This window comes from Neolamprologus multifasciatus, chromosome 14, assembly GCF_963576455.1.
Source record: "Neolamprologus multifasciatus chromosome 14, fNeoMul1.2, whole genome shotgun sequence".
NCBI classification, from domain to species: domain Eukaryota; kingdom Metazoa; phylum Chordata; class Actinopteri; order Cichliformes; family Cichlidae; genus Neolamprologus; species Neolamprologus multifasciatus.
In genome coordinates, this window is record NC_140452.1 from 12,748,017 (window position 1) to 12,770,920 (window position 22,904).

At 36.9% G+C, this 22,904-nt stretch overlaps 1 protein-coding gene across 1 annotated transcript in view; it reads right to left on the minus strand.

The window, feature by feature from the left end:
• Positions 1–5,745, minus strand: part of LOC146503664 (protocadherin-16-like) — a 78,132-nt gene extending 72,387 nt beyond the window's left edge. The window contains exon 1 of the mRNA XM_085184738.1: positions 5,322–5,745. The gene's annotated coding sequence lies outside the window, so the exon portion shown is untranslated. The remainder of the gene's footprint in view (positions 1–5,321) is intronic.
• Positions 5,746–22,904: the final 17,159 nt, after the last annotated feature.

Genomic DNA, 22,904 nt, shown 5'->3' on the forward strand with positions numbered 1-22,904 from the left:
TTTATAGTAAGGTAGTTTAAGACACCTAGGTAGCCTACATGCCTTAAACACTTCCCCATATGTTTTATTGACTTTGCTCCTACCCACACTATATACAACTGGCCAAGCACATAACATTTTCCTTCACTTCTTTTTCACCTAATAAGTCGACACCTTGTTTCTCCCATATACCAGAGAGCTCCCCTTTGCTAAAGAAACATCAAAGCCACAGGCCACAGCATACCACTTCAGACAGGGAGTCTTTAGCTGTTGCTCTGCAGCTTTAATTAAAAGGGTGCGAGAATCAGTTTTGCCAGGCTACCCCGTGTGTTTGCCATAGCTGTTCGCCTTTGTATAAGTCTGGGAGGTGAAGTCCTGGATTTAATATTTACCACCACATTTATCTTTCGTGGAATGCGGAATTTTAAAACAATCCCCCCAAGAACCCTTTCAAATAACTCTCCTTAGGCAAACATATTGAGTTTATGAGAGGTAAGAGTGTGAGTGTTAAATCAAGGGGAAAAAATATTGAAACACTGATATTTAAAAGCAGCAAGGGTATTAGGATTTCTTGCATAAACAATAGGCACACTCTGGCAAAGGATCCACACCACTGCAGAGGAAATGTAATTGAGACTGAGAGACACTGTGGAGTAATGTGGAAATGTTTCAACAAGACTGTCACCATCTGCAGAATAATCCAAAACCACCAAGTGTCTGGCTCAAAGAAAATTATTGTGTCGTTTTCATTACATAAAAAGACAGGCTTCCAATTGTCTGTGGTTCTGTGTAATAGGTCTAATTCATAATGACTTTAACTTTCTGGTTAAGTACATTTTGCTTTAATTTAAAGAAAATATATACAGAAGTGCATCAATATTTGAAGGGCTGGCTCTCTGTAAAAAGCTCTTTAAGGCTCCCCCCAGTGGATTAATTGATACCTGCAAGGAAACATTCAAAGACATCTGCGCATCTGTGTGTGAGCATGTGTCTGTGTGTGTGTGTGGACTAAATGCCTTCCTGAATGCTGTTTGGTGATCTGTCTTAGCCACAGTGGTAACAGTGTATTTGAGTGACAGAGCAGTACTGCAGAATTGAAGGGCTCCATGCAGTCTACCTCTTTCCCTTTTTCTGGCTCTGCAGCATTGTAATTGAGGTCTGCTGGAAGTTGGCCATGAGCACACAAGATTCCAGGGCTAATTTCAGTCTGCCGTGATTCAGAGCCCACAACACTGAAGATGCTAACCTTTAACGTCATAAATTGCTTTGAATTTAGTGTGAGTAGCGAGAAACCTTGTATCACATCTTGTTTTGAAATATGGCATGAGAATGTGTCCTGTTTGCATCTGCTGTGTTACCGGTCCAAGATGATTCAATGGTTTAGGCATAAAAAGGAATTCTGAGCCAATTTGCTCCATTAATCTCTAATTCTTATTGCTTTCACAGAGACCATAATAATTGCAAATGACAAAACCATAAAAGGCGAGTGCTACAAATTCACCATTACATAGTACAGTTTGGGTTGTTTTCTGAGTGCTGTTCTTGGCAAAAAACATAAGCACATCCATGACAGGCTGAAAATCTTGACAGCACTTGAACTTTAAAGCCTCAGTACTGATTTACTTTACTAAAACACTGGGGATGAACTTTTACAAAGCTCCCTCCAGTGCACAAAGGATAGCTTTTCAAGGCCAGACTCCCTGACCAAATACCACAACTGAAATAATGCAGTTTCTGGTTGAGCTACAGTGGAGGACCTCTGCAGAGCAGCGCAGCCTAATGGATATAACATACACACAGTTGGGTAAGCTAATTGAACAATACCAGGTAAAGCAGGGCACGTGGTTTCAAAAGATTCAGTGTGAGATTAAAGAGAAATCTATGCAGACTAAAGCTAAGATGTTAGCCTAATATATAATTGCTGTTGCCCACCCACGCAGGTATCACTGAGTTTCATACCTGTTCCTAAATAGCCAGTGAGAAGTCACATGTGTCAAGCTTTGGGAAAGAAAACTCTTCAAAGAGGCTGCTGATGGTTAAAAGCTGTTGCATTAAGTAAGCCAATCCGATTGTGGTTTGGATTCAAGCATTTTTCTTGCATAATTGTCCTAGAACGTGACTCTCTTCTTCTGGTAGTTAAATACTGTTAATGGCTTTTGCAAAGATGACGCAACCGCTGGTGGATTAATCCCATGTTCTCTGAACAAAGACACTAGAATGTTTACTTTGCACGAACTTCACTTTTTTTTTTTCCTCTAAAACTGGCATGTGTGTGTGTAATATATCACGCACACCTCAGTGTTAGCTGAAACTGTAGCATTGACCCAGTTTCTTTTGAATCCTTTAAACCAAGTCGAACGACCGAATCGGTGGTTCGTGGGATTTACATACAGAATGAAAATCTCTGTTGGAATAAACTAGATATCATTGTGAACACTTTGGTAGCATGACTGAAATCTGCATCAAAATCCCTGGCAGCCTTGAATGCTGGGAACATCAGGGCAGCACTTTTTCCCCTCCACTGTAGTCTAAATCGTGTTTGGCAAAATGTATTGGATATTAACGTCTAATAGCTGAAAATACTTGGGCTTATTTATATCTGGCTTTACAGTTTTGGGTGAAGTATGAGGTCTATTTGTCTTTCTCTGCTGCTATGAAGACAAGTAGGCCTTTGGTTTGGCAACTACTACAACAAACAGTATCTAAACAAACACTACTGCTGCCTCCCTCCATGAGCCATAACCAACATTACATAGACGAATGCCAACACTCTCATGAAAATATAATTCTTAGCAATGCAAAGTAAAAGACACTTTAAAAAAAAGGAGAATTAAAACAGTGGATCTACCACAGATCATCCTGCCAAGTCATATCATTTCATCTGAGAATTTATACATATGTTTTGAATAGAGAATGCCACTAACTGAACAACTGTCAAACTTTGGCCTCAAGCAAATGTCTTAATCACAGACAACATCGGAGATAGCTTCTTGTGAGTAAATAATGTGCTGTCTTGATATAACTGGAAGTACATTATTGGTTAAAAATCACCCTCCATCAAACAAAAGTTTAGCAAATTACCCCCAAAATAAAGCAGGCTACTACTTCATTAACACAACCAAAAACCCTATGTAACACTAACAAGCCAAGAGGGCTATAGTGACAGACTGCGTAAAATGAGCTTCTAATTCCATGTCATGAGTCTAGTTACTCACAGAAAACGTCTGTGGTTTCAAGAACACGCCAGCCTGCTTGGGGCTCGATGGAGCCATAATGGAAACCACAGACAGAAATGCAGATTGACTGGACATGAGGATGGCAGGCTTAGCTCAAAGCAAACTACAATGCTCTGAATGTTTGCCAGACTAAGTGCCACATTTCTGTACCCTGCATTACTCTTTGATACTTCAGTCGTTGGGCATGTAGTCTTAAAAAGCCCTTGAAAAATCATCACAGGCCCTTCCTGACAATAACAAACATCACATTGGGAAAGCCCACAAGCTACATTTTTTTCACTGTGAACCCTTCAGTTCAAGGTTCTGAGGGTCCGTGACAAAAGGGATCATCTCTTTCCCACAACAAGAGCAGCATGGGTTGGTGCAGCTGTTTGTGTAAGATATTCAGGATAAAAAACACACACACCTAATATCTTTGAAGATGACACTGCCTGACATTGCACTGGCAGTGCTAGTGATTGCATCATTAAAAACAGATGTGTATCGTGTTACAGTAGCAAGGGTGCAAGGAGCAGCAACAGTACTACAAACTAAGGTAAAAGTTTTCCTGACACACATTTTCTGATTATAAAAAAGGGCAGGTCTCATTGGGATTTTTTAAATCTGGGGGTGTCCAGATTGACATTCTTGCTTTCGCATTGATGCAACTTTTTTTTTAAATGACAGGGACTGGTCATAAATGTTGAAATGAACTTTGGAGGCGACAGCTTTCTGGCAAAATGCCCTCAGACGCAATAGCTGATTTACACTCAGCTTGTTTGAGTGATGATTGAACTGCAAAAAGATGAGCAAAACCACAGTAGGGCAATTTTCAGAATGTGCAAGGCAGTGAGAAACTTTATGGTTAGATTGCATGAAACATATCATGTGCTTTTCTTGTCTTTTTTCAGGAATCTGCACACTATAGTGCAGATAGCATCAGCAACATCATACGCACGCCACAGAGACAAGACTAGTGAAAGGATTGCTTCATCCAGTGCACCAAAGGGAATATGACATAATTCTTGGACTCTTATAAATGCCACAGAGGTCCAAGCTGTGGTTTTATCCACAAGTGGTGCATCTTTCGCTTGTTTTTTCTGCAAGTTTAGATTTTAACTCAAGTCTGAAACATGGCACGCACTGCAAAGATGTGCTGGAACAGAGAAAGTGTTAGAAATGACCCTATCATACAAAGAAACAGCCTCACAACTAACCATGCACAAAAATGAATGAAACAGACTCAGCTCTGGTGAATGAGCCTCATAAAATCATACAAGTGTTAGGGTTTTTCAAACTGATGACTGGTAGTGGAAAAATAGAAAAAAGAAAAAAGAAACAAAAACTGGGCTGCACCATGGCAACCATCACACAGACAACTGCATGGCGATGGATCCCAGTGACTTAATTGGCTTAATAATTAAAAGATATGAAAACCTTTTGTGGTTAATGATGTGAGTAATCACTGAGCAGCTATAGGTCCAGCCGTGCGGCTACAGCAGCACTCGGAGGACTATACAATAACTGCATATAGGTTTCCCAATTTCAGAGGAATGTCTTGGTCTCAGGGGGACTTTAACAAGGTGCGATTTAACAAACTGTTAAATGTGTTGTCAGCTCTTCAAAGTCTACTCGCTCAAAGTCTACGTAGTATTTTTTTTAACTTACTGCTATAGAGTTGAAAAACTGCCAAATTATCCATCCATATGATCAACTTTTGCATGAAAGAAGATTAAGTAGCCTAAATTAGCCACATTGCATATTAACTGATTGTAGAAATACTCTATTAAAATGACACGTACACGAGCTGCTTTAAAATGTACTTTCTATCATTTGTTTTTAATTAATTAAAACTTTTTAATGCTAGAGGCGAGTCTGCATAAATGCAACGGAGCGCGCTGATGCATTGGTCTGCTAAAACAGTAAGTAACGGGCAATTGCTTTGCATACATCCCTCCACTAAAATCTTTTTCTAAAGCAACGTGATTAGTAACGCGTTGTTAACAATATATAAGTGAATGTGGGTAAAGTGTGCTTAGAGATAAACACTGATGAATAACTTCAACATCAGGCTGGTTACTTGTGGCGCTGGAAGGTCTGCGCAGTCCAGCTTTGATGGATACTCACATTCATTTGTTCCTTTCCGGTGTTTAAAGACGATAACTTGCGCTTCCAGATGTACAAATTCCTCTCACTGTTCCCTTATGAAGACGAAGTACAGAGTTACATCCATCCCAGGAAAAAAGGCATTATCCCCGCGGCACACTTTGTTTCTTTGCTAAATTCCTATTCAGGTCTCTTCGATTTCTTATCAGACGAAATTATTAAAAAGAAAGAAGCAAACTTGGTCTCTTTGTAAAAACTTTCCTTTCGTCTTATCGGCATCCACTGCCCGCCTGTCTGGGCTCACACACACTGCTGCAGCACGCTAAGTGAAACCAAACGATGTGGGGGCCGAGCGGTGAACGTCCGTCTCCAAAATCGAATTTCTTCAACACGTGACGGAGTGCAGCCTCCTGCTCCTCTCCTCTTTCTGCTGCTGCTGTGATTACCACAAGGAGCCACACCGACTGCAGAGAGGCAGGTCAGGTTATTGCTGAACTTTGGTGCCACCATCCTATGCGAAAGGGAAGTGTAAATCAGATACAAAGCTCGCTGTGCTCTGCTCATCTGAAGAGTTAAACTGTAAAAGAAATCGCACAGAAATCTCTGCTGTGGTGACATGCATATGATGCATATGTCATCACAGTACTTTTATAAATCCACTGATTCTTTACACGTATATTTGTTAAAACAGCTGAATAATTTCACCAAATAATACAACATACAAACTCATTTTAATCATCCCACTGCTGAAGTAAACTTTCAATCAGTATAAGATATAAACCCTTACATTCATCATATTCATTTACTTATGCTTCCAGGCACAGTGAGGCTTGAAATGTATTATGTAAATCGGGCCTGGCTTTAGTGATTATGAATTATATCCACCTGAGCTACCAAACAAAACATCCTCGACACAGCCACTGGATCATAAGGAGATCTAGCCATCATACAGACAACATTTTCCTTCAGATGTTAGAAGTCAAGAAACCTCCTGGGGGTATTTTCCATCTAAGTCTAAAAAGGATACAATGCCTGTAACTTTTTCTCATATGTTGTGACTCTTTAAAGGAACATAGCTTACATCTTCAGTCAACCCCCAAGGGGAAGCCACACTTTTATCTCTCATGGTGCTGGAGCCATAACCCTGCTTCACTTTCTTGTCAATCACTAAAAGCTCTGAAAGTTATTAAACCCTTGTCACTTTGCATTTAGAGCTTATAAACATGAGAGGACCAGAGAGTCCTTTTGTGTCTGTAGTTTTACTGAGAAACATCTGATGGAAATGGGATGAATGCCCCAATGTTTATTCATTTTTCTTCTTTGTCATTAAAGAAATGAATTTGAAAACTGAATTACCCCTGGAAAGACAAAATAAAGACATTTTATTCATGATATACCTGTGAAGTGACAGTATAAAGGAGGCTTTATGAATAGTAATGAACTAGCTGCTTTGTTCTGTTTGCACTGATTAAGAAAAAGAGAGATTATCAAAAAGAATAAACAAAAAAGCTTGGTCACTCTCACCGTGTTCATTTTTTTTTTATTGCGGCTAAAACTTTCTTTCCTCCAGCCAACCTCGTTATGTCTCCCCACTTTCCCTCTCTGAACTGCTTTTTCACCCAGTGGAATGAGTTCCAGTGCTGGCAGCTTCTCATTATGACTGTGACAGCACAGCAAGGGAGGCAACTCACACAGATATGCATATATTCACACTAATCGACATGCTCAGATGGTTTTACTTCCACAGGGACAATCATCCATATTATCTACACTACCTGTCCCTATTTTAATGCCAGCCAGACAGAACAACTTAAAATGACATGGAGCTTGGCTTTGTTCTTTATGCCCTGGATGTAATTTCGAGTGCAAAGGATCAAAAGACAGATACAAGTGGGAGTTAAATAGTATGCTGTGCACAAAATAATATTTGCAGTATGCATTAAAAGAAGTCAGCAGATGTAATACGTATTGGTGTTCTTATATAGCAGTATAGATAAATGTTTAGCAGAGCTGGAAAGAAAATAAAGTGTTTTGTTTATGTTTTATTTCCTTTCGTAGATAACATGTAGGGCTGTTTCATATCAATTCAAGTTGTTACTGACACCATCTCACTATCTTCGCAGTTCCTCATGCAGCATTATATTAAACAAAGTAAAATCCTTTACCTTATCAAGATTCATTTTTATTGCAAATATCCTTTTCTTTTTTTAACATAAATATATTAAAAAGTAAAGCCACAAAATCTGCCCAGTGACAAAGCAATGGATTGTCAAATATCCTGTTTGCATACTAATGACAAAATGTTCACTTGGCATAACTTGGCTTGCCTATTCCAACTTTGATAAATTATTAAAGATGAAAAGATGTACAGAAACTAGGAGCACAGATGTCAAACTGATGGATTTGTTTATGGTTTTGCAAACAGAAATAAGCAGATTAGGTATTGTACTGTGGATAAATCAAAACACAAAAGGAGCATCTGTTTTCCATCCAGCGTCGGTGCTTGAGTTCCATACAAAAGTGCAGCCTAAGTTTACATCGTTTTAAAGGCTCAGTCTGCATTAACTTTACCTATGCTCACCTCACACTTTAGTTTTTCAAGTCTGTTCACATGCATGAGATTGTCTAATTTATTTACTGTATAATGCATTGAGTTCAGTTCCTACTTGGTTTTAACTGACTTGACTGCCCTCATAAGTCACATAAGGCCATGAATAAAAAAAACAAGGTGCTGTAATGGTGGACAAATCTGCAATTCTACTTTGAGGTTAGATGCTGTCCACATCAAGACGTTGTGGTCTTGGTAATTTTTCTGTGCTGCTTATTTTAGTGACATTTGACCGTGGATTAGAGGGAGTACCACAGCTTGGCTCCTTTGCCCTTGCTGAAAGACCATGAAAGAAATAATAAATAGATTGAGTTTAATCAAGATTAAAGGTAAGTGTGTGACATGCCACTCTTTCTCAGGAAATCATATCAGTAACTGCTTCTAACCTGATACACAAAATGTAAAAAAACAAAACAAAATACATGTATTTGTAAAATAAAACATCATGGTGTTGCACCACAAGCAATTTTTCAGCTGCTACATTAAACCCATAATAAGACTCAGATGTCCTTGTATCTCCCTACCCTGTAATTCTCAATGTTTTGATGAAATATGATTTTTGTGAGATCTTTTCATGTAATTCTCAGTTTCTATTGTGTAGCAATTGGCCCCACAGATCATTGATGGCTGATTTGTGTTTTATTTATTTATTTATTTGCTCTCATAAAGTTTATATCGTGGCATTTGCAAGTGTGCCCTGGGCAACAAAAAAAAGGCTTTGAATGCGTTTAATTTACAGCAACAATTTCTTGTTGTTTGTCAAGTCTTGGAAAACAAAATAACAAAAATGGGGATGACCTAATGAAGTTTTTGGTTAAAAAATGAAATAACAAGATGATTAATTTAATAGTTTTTGTAGCATTCCACAGAACAAAAAGCTGAGGAAAAGATATATACACATCAAATACTGAACTTGTTAAGCCACTGAGGCGTGGATTATCTGAGCATGCTCGCGTTCATTTCATTCTTTAAAAGTAATGGATTCATTTGTGATGCTTAAATGTAAATATTCTGTAATCTAGGACACAGACTTCACAATGCTGCTCTACCGGAACCCAATCTGGATCAAAACACAATGGAAGTTATGTCTGCAAGGTGAATAGTACAAAATGTTGGGGGTGGGGGGGTTGGGCACATATTTAAGCAGAGGCCTAATGACTTACGTTGAGACGAAACACTAACCAGAAGCAGTAGTGAACCATTTCCTCCAGACTGCTGTGCATTTCAGGAAATATGAGCTCCAGCGTGTTAAATGTCACCTTTTAAGTTACGGATGGTTCAAGTTCATATGAAACCTGCACAGTTCAAGATCAAGTCATAGAGTATCTAACGTTCCATGCTGCTTGGGTGTGTTTTCTTTTTTTGTATAGTGCATGCATTTATTACCCATATTGATATAGTGCATATTCTACGCTAGACTTACACTGCATGATCCTTTCCACAGGATACTGCATATCGAATGAGCATGTGGTTTTCATTTGGTTGATAAAGTTCCGGGAATACCTACCTCTTTGTCATCTTCTGGTTAATAGTGAAGATATTTTATAGATTTCATGTCTCCACAAATTGCCATAATAAATTGTTCATGAAACCAAAAATCCTTGTTATGCTCTGACACAGAAATGAAGGGCTTACAAAGAAAGAGATTTACTCTCAAGTTCTTGAGTGAGTGATATGTTTTTATTGATTAGCATTCAAATATCTCAGTGAAGACAGAACAAAGATTTACCACAAAGCAAGAAAGCATGAGACAAGGCTAATCAAAAGGTATTGGCTGAAGCATTTGCTTATTACGCCAACCCTTTTAACAAAAGATCTTTTAGCATGCAGCTCCTGTACACAGGGCTCGAAGCAAATAATAAAATTCAATTCAATTCAATTCAATTTCATTTATATAGCGCCAAATCACAACAAATGTCGCCTCAAGGCGCTTCATAGATACAGAGAAAAGCCCAACAATCATATGACCCCCTATGAGCAAGCACTTTGGCGACAGTGGGAAGGAAAAACTCCCTTTTAACAGGAAGAAACCTCAGGCAGAACCAGGCTCAGGGAGGGGCGGCCATCTGCTGCGACCGGTTGGGGTGAGAGAAGGCAAACAAAGCAAAAACAAAACAAACAAACAAACAAACAAGAAAAAAACAAAAAAACAGAAAACTTTCCACCTTAGTAAGTAACTACATCAAAGCAAAAGAATCAAGAGGTTTTTTTGTTTTTTGTTTTTGTTTTTTTTCTGCTCTTTTCATTCTTGATATATATATTTTTCTAATACTCTATTTTTAAACATATTTTTAAACAAGGAAAATGAACTACACCTTTTTAAATCACTGTCATAACTATTCCACAGGTTAACTCCTCTAACAGAAACACATCTCTGCTTTATATTTGTCCTTATCTTGTTTTTTTTAAAGAAATCTGTTCCCCTTAAGTCATATTGACTCTCTCTGACTTTGAACAGCTTCTGAGTACTGGGGCAAAGCAAGTTATTTTGTGCTTTATACATTATCTGTGCCATTTTATATTCAACTAAATCATAAAATTTCAGGGTATTCAGATTAATAAACAAAATGTTAGTTGGTTCTATATAGTTTGATTGGTTTATAATTCTTATAGCTCTTTTTTGCAACTTGAAAATAGGAAGAGTGTTCGTTTTATATGCATTACCCCATATCTCCAGACAGTAAGTCATATATGGAAGCAACAGAGTACAATAGAGTGTGTATAATGATTTTTTGTTCAGGACATGCTTTGTTTTATAGAGAATAGCAATGGTTTTTGACATTTTTGTTTTCACATGGTTTATATGAGACTTCCAACTCAGCTTATCATCAATTATCACTCCAAGAAATTTATTTTCGTACACTCTTTCAATTTCAATTCCATTAACCCTGATTTTAGATACATTTTTCATTTGTCTAGTGCCAAAAATAATCAATTTTGTTTTCTTTATATTTAATGATAACTTATTTACATCAAACCAGTTTTTTAATATATTTAACTCCTTTTCCGCTGTAGTCAGAAGCTGTTCTAGGTTTTTACCTGAGCAATACAGAGTGGTATCATCAGCAAACAATACACATTTTAACAGTTTGGAAATGCTACATATGTCATTTATGTATAATATAAATAATTTAGGGCCCAGCACAGAGCCCTGAGGAACACCACAAGTTACCTTCAACTGCTTAGATTTTACATTATTGAATTCGACATATTGATATCTGTCATCCAGGTAACTTTTCATCCACTTGTATGCTAACCCTCTTATGCCATATCTCTCTAGTTTATTCATTAATATAGAATGATCAATCGTATCAAACGCCTTTTTTAAGTCTATAAAAACACCAACAGTATATTCCTTATTATCTATAGCATTAGATATCCCTTCTACAAGTTCCATCACTGCCATCGAAGTGGACCTTTTCACTCTAAAGCCATATTGGTTATCACTTAGGAGATTATGCTTCTCAATATATTTATCAAGTCTATTAACAAATAACTTTTCTAAAATTTTTGAGAACTGTGGGAGCAGTGATATTGGCCTATAATTGGTAAACTGACTTCTCTCTCCGTTTTTATGGATTGGAATAACTTTTGCTATTTTCATTTGTGAGGGAAATACACCAGTTTGAAAGGACAGATTACAAATGTATGCGAAAGGTTGCACTATATATTCTATAATACTTTTAACTAATATCATGTCAATACCAAAACAGTCAGTGGACTTTTTATTTTTAAATGTCTTCACAATGTTAATTATTTCTCTATGAGTTACAACACCAATAAACATGGAGGACACATTCTGAGTAATATGTTTATTTAGGTCGTTATTATTTCTTGACTCTGGAATTTCTTTTGCTAAATTAAAGCCAACATTTACAAAGAAATCATTAAATTCATTTGCAATGTCTTTAGTTTTATCAAGCACAATATCTTTATCTTTTTTTAAATAATCTGGATAATTCTTATTTTTTGAGCCCTTTTTGATTATACTATTTAATATCCTCCATGTTTCTTGTGTGTTACTTCTACTTTGCTCCAATAATTTGTGGTAATATTCTTTCTTACTTGTTCTTATAATATTTACTAATCTATTTTTATATAACTTGTACTTTATTTCAGCATCTTTTGTCCTCTGTTTTATGAATCTCTTATATAGATTATTTTTCTTTTTACATGCATCTTCTATCCCTTTTGTGATCCATGGCTTATTTGATCTGTGATGCTTTCTAGTGATTTTCATTAAAGGACAATGTTTTTCATATAGTGAAATTACAGTTGATAAGAATGCATCATATGCACTATTTGAATCTTCATTTGCAAAAACCTCATTCCAATTGTGTTCCTTTAAGTCCACCTGGAGGGCAGCAATGGCTCTTGTTGTTCTAAGTCGTATCATATCAAATATTTGATTCTTTTGTTTAGTTTTAATCCCAAAATAATTTTGAAAAATTGCAAAAACAGGAAGATGATCGCTTATATCAGTTATAAGAAGTCCACCTACTATTTCATGGTCAATTTTATTTGTGAATATATTATCTATCAATGTAGCTGTATCAATTGTTATTCTACTTGGTTTTATAATTACAGGGAAAAGGGAGTTACTATACATTGTATTTATGAAATCTGTTGTTTTCTGATGTCCATTTGGGTTTAGCAAATCTATATTAAAATCACCACAAATTATTTGCACTTTTTTATCATTTAGGTTGCTAAACATAGCAGCAAGTTTTTCATTGAATGTCTCAAGGCATGAACCTGGTGTCCTATAGATGCAACTTATAATTATATTGTTAGCTTTTTCAACATGGATTTCAATAGTGACACATTCCAATACGTTATCTATGGTGCTTGACATACATTCAATCAGACTACATTTCAAAACTTTATCTACATATAAGGCAACACCGCCTCCTTTTTTATTCACCCTGTTCATTGTAAATAATTCGTATCCTTCCAGTCCCATTTCACTAATTTTCTCATTATCGAGCCATGTTTCTGATATTGCAATTATATTAAACTTTTTTAACTTACTTAAACATTCTGTAATTTTAGAAAAAATTTTATACAGGCTTCTACTATTGAAATGTATGACCGACAATGCATTTGCCATTTTAATATTCATATTGAATTGGTCATCTGTATAGTACTCACAAGTATTATTGGTGTTATTGTAGAAGTGGGTATCTGGGTCAATGTTACTTTCAGGGTCATGCATGTTGTGCTCTGCATAGTTAAACGTTTTGAAGTTCGTTTTCTCAGCGTGTGTGGCAAAATAACCACCTTGACAGTCCTTTTCATAATCAAATTCTTCCTCTTCAATATCTCTGAATGGAAACCTATAATCTGTGTCCAAACTTGTCATTTATGTGTTTTTGTTTTTGTTGTTGTTTTTTGAGCCGTAAGGCCAGAAACACTTTCCATACCCATTGTTCATTATCCAATCGTCACTTTTCCAATAGATTCCAGAGCAGATTCCTGATTATTTATATTGCTCTAAGTCTTTGAGTTCTCTTATCATCACAACTTTCGCTTCTTCGGGATTGCCATTTAGTCTTATCATTACTTTGCAGTTCCTCGTCCATGTCGCTTGTATCTTATTTTGTTTTCTCAGGCTGCGTGCCTGTCTTGCAATTTCAGCAGTCTTTTTCGTTAAATGTTCATTTAAATACACACCAGTCCCTTTAAGCTTCTTACCCTGTTTCAGTAACTCAATCTTTGTTTTGCGACTCACAAACCGAAGAATAATTGATGGCTTTGTTTTACTGTCTTTCCTGGGGAGCGTGTGGCATGCTGCAATATGATGGCTCTGAATACTTACATTAGTTCTTCACTGTGATTACTGAACAACGTGAGTAAGCATCTGTAAAACTTAATGTTGCGTCTGCTTTACTCAGAATTAATATCTGGTTCCTTTTCCCTCCCCCAACAGATGCATTTAAAACATGAAAGGGATTGATATAGCCCTGTGTACAGTATATATTTGAAAGAGCAGCCTGTAGAGGTGATCCTACTTTCACTTGGTTGTTACTGGGTCAAATCTCCCTGTGATGCCAACTTAAAAACGTTATTATTTTGTGTCTGAGCATAGCTGTTTATAAAAACGACCATCTTAGTGGTTAAATTAGTTTTTCCTTCTGAATTGTTAACCACAGTCTCATTGACCACATTGTAACCAACAAAAAAGGCAAAGATGGTATAATTGGTGTGTTAACTCCAAAAAAGTACAGTCTCATCCAGGAGGCAGCGTATAATTCTGTCGGGGTCATCCTGTTCCTCAATAGTCGGTGCTGTTTCTAGGAAAGTTGTATTTTCCTTAGAAAATCCCAGGTGTGAATGTGAGAATACATAAATACAAAGCAGAGCTCTGCTGACAAAGAGCCTGCCTGAATTGTATGTGTGGATTTAAGAGTTTAAGAAAAAAGTCTCACTAACCACAACAACTTTTGCAACAAAGCCTGTTGTTATCTTATTTTATCCTAGCAGACAAACTTTTAAAAACCTTACCACTGCTACAAAAAAAAAAAAAAACTACCTATGCTTCTGGTTTAGTATTGTTGTTTATACCTGTCGCCAATCCTAACTGATTGAACTCAGATTATCTTTGTTTCTTGTTAAGACAAAAATCTAATTTAAGATAAAGTGAAGGTTTTGAGGCCAAAAGGCTATCTTAACTCTCAAAGATAAATGAGGTCTGACAGTAAATAATTTCCAGTGTTTCAGATCCTTTTTAATGGGTTTTAAGTATTCCTATGGTCTTGAATATTTATGACTATGGTGTGTAATGACTCTCACAAAATATCGTTTATTCATGTCATGGTATTTTACTCCTTTGGTTTAATCTGGTGAGTTTAATCACTGTTAAACATGGTAAATAGACTTGTCTCTGTTGTCCTGGTTCTTGACAAATAACCGGTTTAATGAACTGTACAAAGAAATAAAGCTAATGAGAATTTATTTCCATTTGAAGTCGCCTCAGGGCGAGGAGAAATATACTGAATTAGAGGGTAAATTGATAAAATGGGCATTTTCCCTCAGGCAATGCAGAAATGATATCTTCTTGTAACTGCAACAGTGAAACTTAACAATTTTAAAAATCTCTACCAGGCATTAGTGTAATTCAGCATGTCTGCAAAAAAGGAGGATGCAGCTGTAATGGCATTTGGAAATTACACTTTACATGCTGTATATATAGTGTGAGGACTTATTTTTAGACCTATAGTTCATTAACAGTAAACATACAATATAATAATATCTAATAATCTTTATTTCTAAACACCATACAGAACTTCAGTCTTCTTAACAGCAGTCTGGCTTATAACAGTGCCACCCAATGCGGTAATGAATGCTTTCTAATTAATACACTATCCATCACAGAGTCCAACATGTCGTTCTCCTGCAGGACAAAATTCCTGAGACATTGTAGGGAGTCTAACTGATTCTGATGGAAATCACTTTTATTCTCCAGGAATGCATTGTGTTGTGGAGGAAAGGAATGCACAGCTTTGAGAGAGATGCCCTGGAATTCTCAAAACAATTAAATTGCTCAAGCAAAAATTTCTTTGAGGCAAAAAAAAAAAGTCCTAGTGAGGGGAAAAAGCCTCTAATCCCATTACTCTGCACTTCACAATGCTGTCAGTTGAGAAAGTAATGTTGTTGACTCTACTTGGTTTGTCATTTTGAAGCACGCCATTGCAATGAGTGGCACTGAAGTGAACAATCGCTGTCAGGGTCAGCACAGAGCAACCTGGGCAAATTCCTTCATCGTTTCACCATGGCAGCCTTACTCAACTCTGCTATAACTGCATGTTTTCACAATATTGTCAGAACATTACTTAAAAAAAGAGTGTTCATTAAAACCGTCAAATAGATGGAGTGACAGGATAAACTCAAATAATATATAACCGTGGAAACTATTTTCCTTTTCCATGAGTCAGTGGATGCAATCATTTACTTTGGCACATGCGAGGCTTTCGGTTGGTTCCACAGGAAACATGAATGACCCACACCCTCCTATCAATACTAAATATATTCCTATTTTTATGGCAGCTGGGGCAAGAGTCATCTCATTTCGCAACTTGCCAAAGTACCTCTGAAAAATGCTATGTTGGATTTTTCTCATTAAAGATATAATCAGTGGTTACGCTTTCAAAAAGGACATATGTGTAAAGAATGTTGTTTTGCCGGTTATGCAGTCGGGGTTAAGGCATCAGCCCTCGAGGCTGGCAGCTTCACCAACAATTTGTCTAAGGGTCACATGATCCATATGGCCATGTTCATGAGCAAACATTTACATAACAAGAAACAGAGCTGGATGGTTGCAAATTGTAAACAGTTACTCATGGAGATGCAAATACAAAACAGCTTTCTGAAAGTAGTGCATCAACCAATTCTAAACATAAAACTAAAGATTTAGATTTTTTTCCCTGGCTCTTTATGTTTGAAAAACTAGAAACTAATCTTGCCAACAGTAATATGGATATTTTAGGTGTTCTTGTAATTTTGTGGGGTTGCAAATAAGAAAGCACGGTTGTCTTGCGGTAATGTCCGTGGTCATTTCCTTTATTTTTGTAATGACAGTGGCTGTTTTCCTGCATAATTAAAATAGATGCTTATGAAGATCTTGGCATCCGTAGACTCACTGCCAGGTGCAGAGCTAAAGACGGGAGACCTATTATCATCACCATTAGGCTATGAGGAGAAACCCCAATAGGACTATGAAACAGACAGTCGAGTGTAACTGGCCATTTGTCTGCATAAGTGCACTGGAATTACGCAGCTCTCTGCACAATTAAGAAATGGACATTTCACATTAGCTATTAGCAACTATAATGGAAAGCATCTGATTCTGTTTGAAATCCATCACGGTGAACTATATTTATCCTCAGGTGTTTTTTCCTTTCCTTGTCAGTGTTATGGGTGCTTATGGGTTTTTTGCCTGAGTTTTGAGTTTATTAATATTTAGATTTTTTTTTTATGTAGCCGATATTCCCTGTTTGACTTCTTTATTATAATATTTGCAGCTAATTTTTTTGTTTTCAACTTTTTGAAAACTAGCTGGTTAGAGCTGTGGTTTTATATTCAATCCCTTGAGTTTCAATTTATGCTGCAACCCCTGTGTCTTCTTTTATCTTGCTGTTACTCTGCCTGTTATTAACTTCCTGTTATATTTCATTTTTATTTAATTTTTACGTTCTCTTGTGTCTTCTAGTTTTGCTTGTGTGTCGTTGCCTTAATTCGTTTCAGTTCCGTGTATTTTCCCAGGTGTGTCTTCTTCCCTTGTTACCTTTTGTATATTTAAAGACCTAGTTGGTCAGTGTTCCTTGTCTGATTGTTTGTAGTCTTGGTGGTTCTGCCTCATGTTTGCCTTGTTTCAGATGTAGTATTTTAGGCTTCTGATAGGCTTCTGGATTCCAGCTGAATAAAGTTTTTTTTTTTCATGTTTGTTTGCAGGGAAGTATTTGTCTGCAACTTTGCAAAAATGCTTCTCTGGTTACTTTCCTTAACATTTAGAAAAGCAAATATCCACCAAATATATAAATATTTATGGCGTGATTGAAAATTATGTGCCAAAACCTTATGCTGGAATTTTATCTGACACTTTAATGATCTGTAGTAATAAATGCATATGTTTGATATATAATATAAAACAAATTACTCTCTGGGGATATCAGTTTCTCTAGAGTATTTGTCACGGGGGGAAATCCTTGAACTCAAGCATTATATTTTGCCATGGGCAGGTTCAGCCGCCAAATGTAGGAATTTTACCTTAATTTTAGACTTTGAGAATGTCAGAAATAAAGTGACATCAAAGAGCAATAACACAACTGCGGCCATGTACAGTACATCCATTTTCGAAGGTCCGGGTAACTGGTCAGCTATAATATGACTTTAAATCATCCTGCAAACTGCAATAGCATGCAACATAGCCTGCAGTGTAAAATAAGATCATCTTGGGAAACATAATATATGCCTGACATGAGTTTAGGAACAATGCTAAATAGTAAAGCTATAGAAATCCATGGCGCGCTCAAGAAGAGGAATGGACAAATGTACAAAGGTGGCGTGGAGTAAATCTTATATTTAAACGGCCCATGGGAGGATACATCAGTATGCCATGTTTCAGCGTTAGTCATGCACAGATGTTTAAGAAGAGAGCTGCTATGTTACTGTCAAAGCCATATGTGCTTTGGTCTGTACAAACACTATAATCAGTAGCACTTTATAAAGCAGCTGCAGAGCCCACAACTAAAAATACACAGTCAAGGTTGCAAATCAGAATTTATACCAGTATAATCACTTTAATACTGAACGAAATGATTTTATAACCTCAGATATCGAATATAACCACATCCTGTTTTTGCCCTTTGATGATTCGCTGAGGTTTTAAACCCAAATCGTTTTCACGAAGCTCAGGGAAACGTGTTATTCTCAAACTCATCAGTTCAGGAAACTACAGCCAAAGCCTACAGCCTTATAACGAATGGCAGCGCTGTCGTAACAGATAAACCAGGGGTGTGATCACAGTGGTATGAAAGAAGTGAGAGACAGCCCATATCTTCTGCATGTTGAGGAGTTAAGGTCATAGACCAGGTCCCAGCGAATAGTTACTTTTTAATGCTGTTTTCTTTAAATTAAGCTGAAAATATATACATATATATAAATAAGTATATACACGTTTAGAAAAAAACTGTTTAGCCAATTTCTTGTCCTTGTCCTTCTTCCTGGGAATTCCAGAGTTATACAAACTTTGCCATTTAAAACTTACCACAAGCTATTATAAAAACTTGATCATATCATTAATGACATTTAACCTCAAGCCTGAAATTTTAATTAACACGGCAAGAAGGACCAACTCTAAAGTAATGTTTTTGTAAGCACGGCTTACATTCAAATGATAACTTTCCCTGTGATCTCTGCTGTGCCAAAAGATTGATTAATAATTAAAATATCTTGTGCTCACAGAAAAAAACCTCTGAGAGATTTATTTCTATCAGGCAGAACTACTATGGCACATCTACTTACTGATGTGCAAGAAACCCCTATTAACTCTCCTCAGGTACCTGCTCGCACTGTAATGCACTATTCTACTCCCTTAGAGCTGGAATAAGGATGTCCTTGAACATGAAGGCAGAATTTAACAAGGCTGAAACTTTTCACTGACATCTTCTGTTATTTGATGTATTTAGGTAAAAGCAAGACTTTAACATTAAGCCACCTTTAAGACCACTAAGCAGGAGAACAGACCAATAGCGGAATAACAGCAAAAGCAATGCAGAAATTAAAAATAGGGGCCCATTTCAATTTGGGGCCAAAACAATTGCATATCAAGGGTACTAATAAATGTTGATGAGTCTTACAAAGTAGTGATATACAGAAAGCAGAAGGCAGTAAAAAAAACAAAAACTTTTCCCTTTGATGTTCAGGACAAAATAATTTCAAGGTTCAAGGTTCAAGATTCTTTATTTGTCACATGCATAGTTATACAAGTATAACACACAGTGAAATGTAACCTGACACGCTCCTCGACATGGGGGGGGGGGGGGGGGGGGGGGGTAGAGGAAGAACATTATATATAGTATATACATTGGGTGAATGTGCAGTAGTAGCAGCAGGCAGGTGAATTCTGTACATTAATAAGAATAGACATCTGACTATTTTACAGAATAGACAATATAAACATATTTAAAATGAAAGGAATTTGAAATGTACATTGTGTGTACATTTCATTCATTAAAATGGAAGATAAAAAGGTCACCGTGAGGGTACTTTACTGAACTTTGCTTCAGTGAAAGATCAGGCACAGACAGGAGAGGGGGAAAAGTAACAGTGTATAATATCTACCAAAGTGTTTTCCTAATCACCACAGGGAACCTCCAGGAGAGGAAGACTCTCTCCACACCAGCTTAGATCTGGTATTAACATCATATCCGCTATATCCACTGCAGTCACTCTATGGATATCTTCATGTCCATCCAGCATTAACTTTATGTGCACGCACTGGAGTCTGGTGCATTATGCATAAGCCCTGACAGAAAGCTTCTTGCCTTAATATTGTCTCTCATTAGATTTTGCAGTCTGTGTGAAAAGTTTGTTAAGATGAGTTTTCAAAAGCAATATCAAGTTTGGCAATATCACTGGTTTGAGCAATAATCTCAGTGATTAGCTCAGTTAAACATTGCCACAAAATATGAACATAAATATGAAAGATGAACACCAGCTTCCAAAGTCTAAAATCTCTGCAGAAATAAGCATAATTTGTGGGCTTCATTAGCTGGCACATTTACTATATAACAAGGTATCTTTTCTGCAGTAAAGTAGATATTCAATATTCATTTTTTCCAGCTTGTTTTCTACTTTACATCTTAACAAATATAAGACTCTTGCATGTTTTCGTTTGGTCTTCTAAATATTTCTTTCCCACAGCATTATCACAGTAAAAAGCCCAGTGCAACAGGTGCAGGGATGGGAGGTTATAGGTTATGAAGTGTGTCATGGTAAATGTAAAACTGCTTGAACAAGCACCACATTGAGGCGACATATTTATAGAACATATTTATAGGTGCTTATTATGTAAAATATATGAAAAAGATTCCAACATTCTTTCCTCTCTATCACCAGCAGGGTCAGAATATGTGATATTTAGTGGTTCACACTCACCCATTTGGAAAAAACAACATTTTTCCCAGTGTTTTCTATAAGCTTTATGCACACAGCACTGTTTTCAATCAGCTTGGTGAATAGTGACAACCCACAAGCCGGTGGCATATCCCAAGGCACCAAACCCAATCTGGGTGCAGCACAGTCTAAATTTAATAGGACATCAGAAAGCATCCTGTTTCTCCCTGTGGTGAGTGACTCCAAGGAACAGAAACATCTGAACCTTACGTGAGATGCTCTCCACATCTGGCACCCATCCTGATTGTTTCAGGGGTGTGGGCATGCACCAGCAGCTGCAGCCAACCACTCCCAGATGTTTCTGATAGGCTGAGTGTCTAGCTGTTTGTTAAGCGTGAGGTGATCTTTGATCCTTTAACAGCGTTGGCTGCAGTGTTATTGTGAGGAGGGCCCGAGAAGCTCTGCGAGGCACACAGCGGAAGTGCTGCAACCTCACAGAAAGGCCTGTGGTTCACTGTGGTGAAAACAGGCATGGTAAAGTGGCTTCAGCTGTGGAAAAGAGCTCTTTGGAAACCACCCAGTATCTCTATCCAGATCCAATTGTGCTACTGGCATCGTAATAGAGGAAATCAACACAAGTATAGTCTATAACCTTGGAGGAGTAAAGTAGTCTTTAAGTGAGCTTTTATGTGAAAGAAATGGAAATCTCTGAAACTTCATAATAAAGCTTAAAACCCTACGAAACCATCTCTGATATTATTTTCAGCAAAGTTGTGCTTTGCTCAGTTTCTGCATGTTTTTTTTCTATCACTATGTGAGTGGTGCAACACATGGTGGCAAAAGACCAATATCGTAAATTACCCCTTTTTCCTCTTTTAAGAAGGCGTCTGTCCTGACATGATCACACATGGCTAAAACATCCTGCTCTAACATCCCAAGGCTATAAAGGCCCAACTATCCCTGTCAAAGTCATGTCAGGCTTTGTACACCCACCATTTGGATTCACAGAGATAGTATTTTAGGAAACGGTGCACTCCAGGCCAAAAATTCAAAAATAAACAGAACATTTGTGGAGAGGGAAGCTGCGCCACTCCTGCTTCCTCCCTCCAGTATAGCCTGGTTCCACTATAAGAGCACTTTAGCAACAGATCTCAACAGAATGGAACGGCAAATTGTGCATCATACACCATCCCATAGGGTCCACATATGTACCCTTTTTGATGTAAAAAGCATCTGTATTTTCTTACTGTCATCATATTTTAAACTTTTTGTGAATATTAACACTGATATTCAACCAGAGCAAAAAGAAATGCAACACTTGGGATCAGTCTTAAGTTCTCTCTTCATTAGTGTCTAACATAGATGCCCTTTTCCAAAGCCTCTCCATCAATGGACAGCAGTCCTGGTGGTAGTGGAGCAAAAACTAAGCACTACATGGTACTGTATGAAATATATTATCAAATTTTAGGTTGCTATCTATCAACAGTGTGCCATAATCCCAGAAAACTTATTAAAATATTTCTTTAAGCCACTTCAAACTTACAGGAAATAGAATTACTGCCAACAAAGGTTTGTTTTGACCCTAAAAAAGTCTCAGCAACCACAAGATTTCTCATTTCCACAGGTTCCAGTATGTGACTGAGCAATGAGAAGGGAAAAAAAATCCAAGAAAACACAAAGTGATTAAGATCATTTCCATGGAGGATACAATTAAACATGTTTAGTGTTTATGTCATTATTCTGACATTTAATTTAAAAAAAATATTGTTTCTAACATCAACATTCTCTTTACTTTATAATGAGACATTCACCATTATGTGCTTCCTTACGAGTCCCTGCTGTAAATTAATGCAAACTTTATTTGCACATGAAAAAAAACAACATTTCAAAGACTCTTTTTGACTGTCGAGGCCGGTGGGTTACCTTGTTGCATATCTTGTTGCATAATTTATGCTCAGTGTGAAAAGTTTAAGAGTTATTTTTTGATTTGTTTGATTGTTTTTTGTTAATTTGTTTTTTTGTAAAACAGTGTCAGCAGAATACTTAGCTCATTTTTCATTTTAATTCTGTTTTTATTACCTGTCACTATTTAATATGCTTGCTCAGTTATTAAGGTTATGTTTTGATTTCTTTTGCAATGTCTTGAAGGCATTTGTTGACTAAACAGTCTGTTCTGTCTGTAGCTCCAAAAAAGCTGACAATCACTTTTTTGACAAGTTGCATCAGCCTGTAAGCATTACTTTATACATAAAAAGTAAATAAACAAATTATAAAAGAGAGGTTTGGTCGAGGTTTTGCGCAAGATGGAAGATGATCCAGCAACTTCTGGTGTTTCGTAAATACTGAAAATTAAATGCTGTTCAATTTGAGTTTAAAATAAT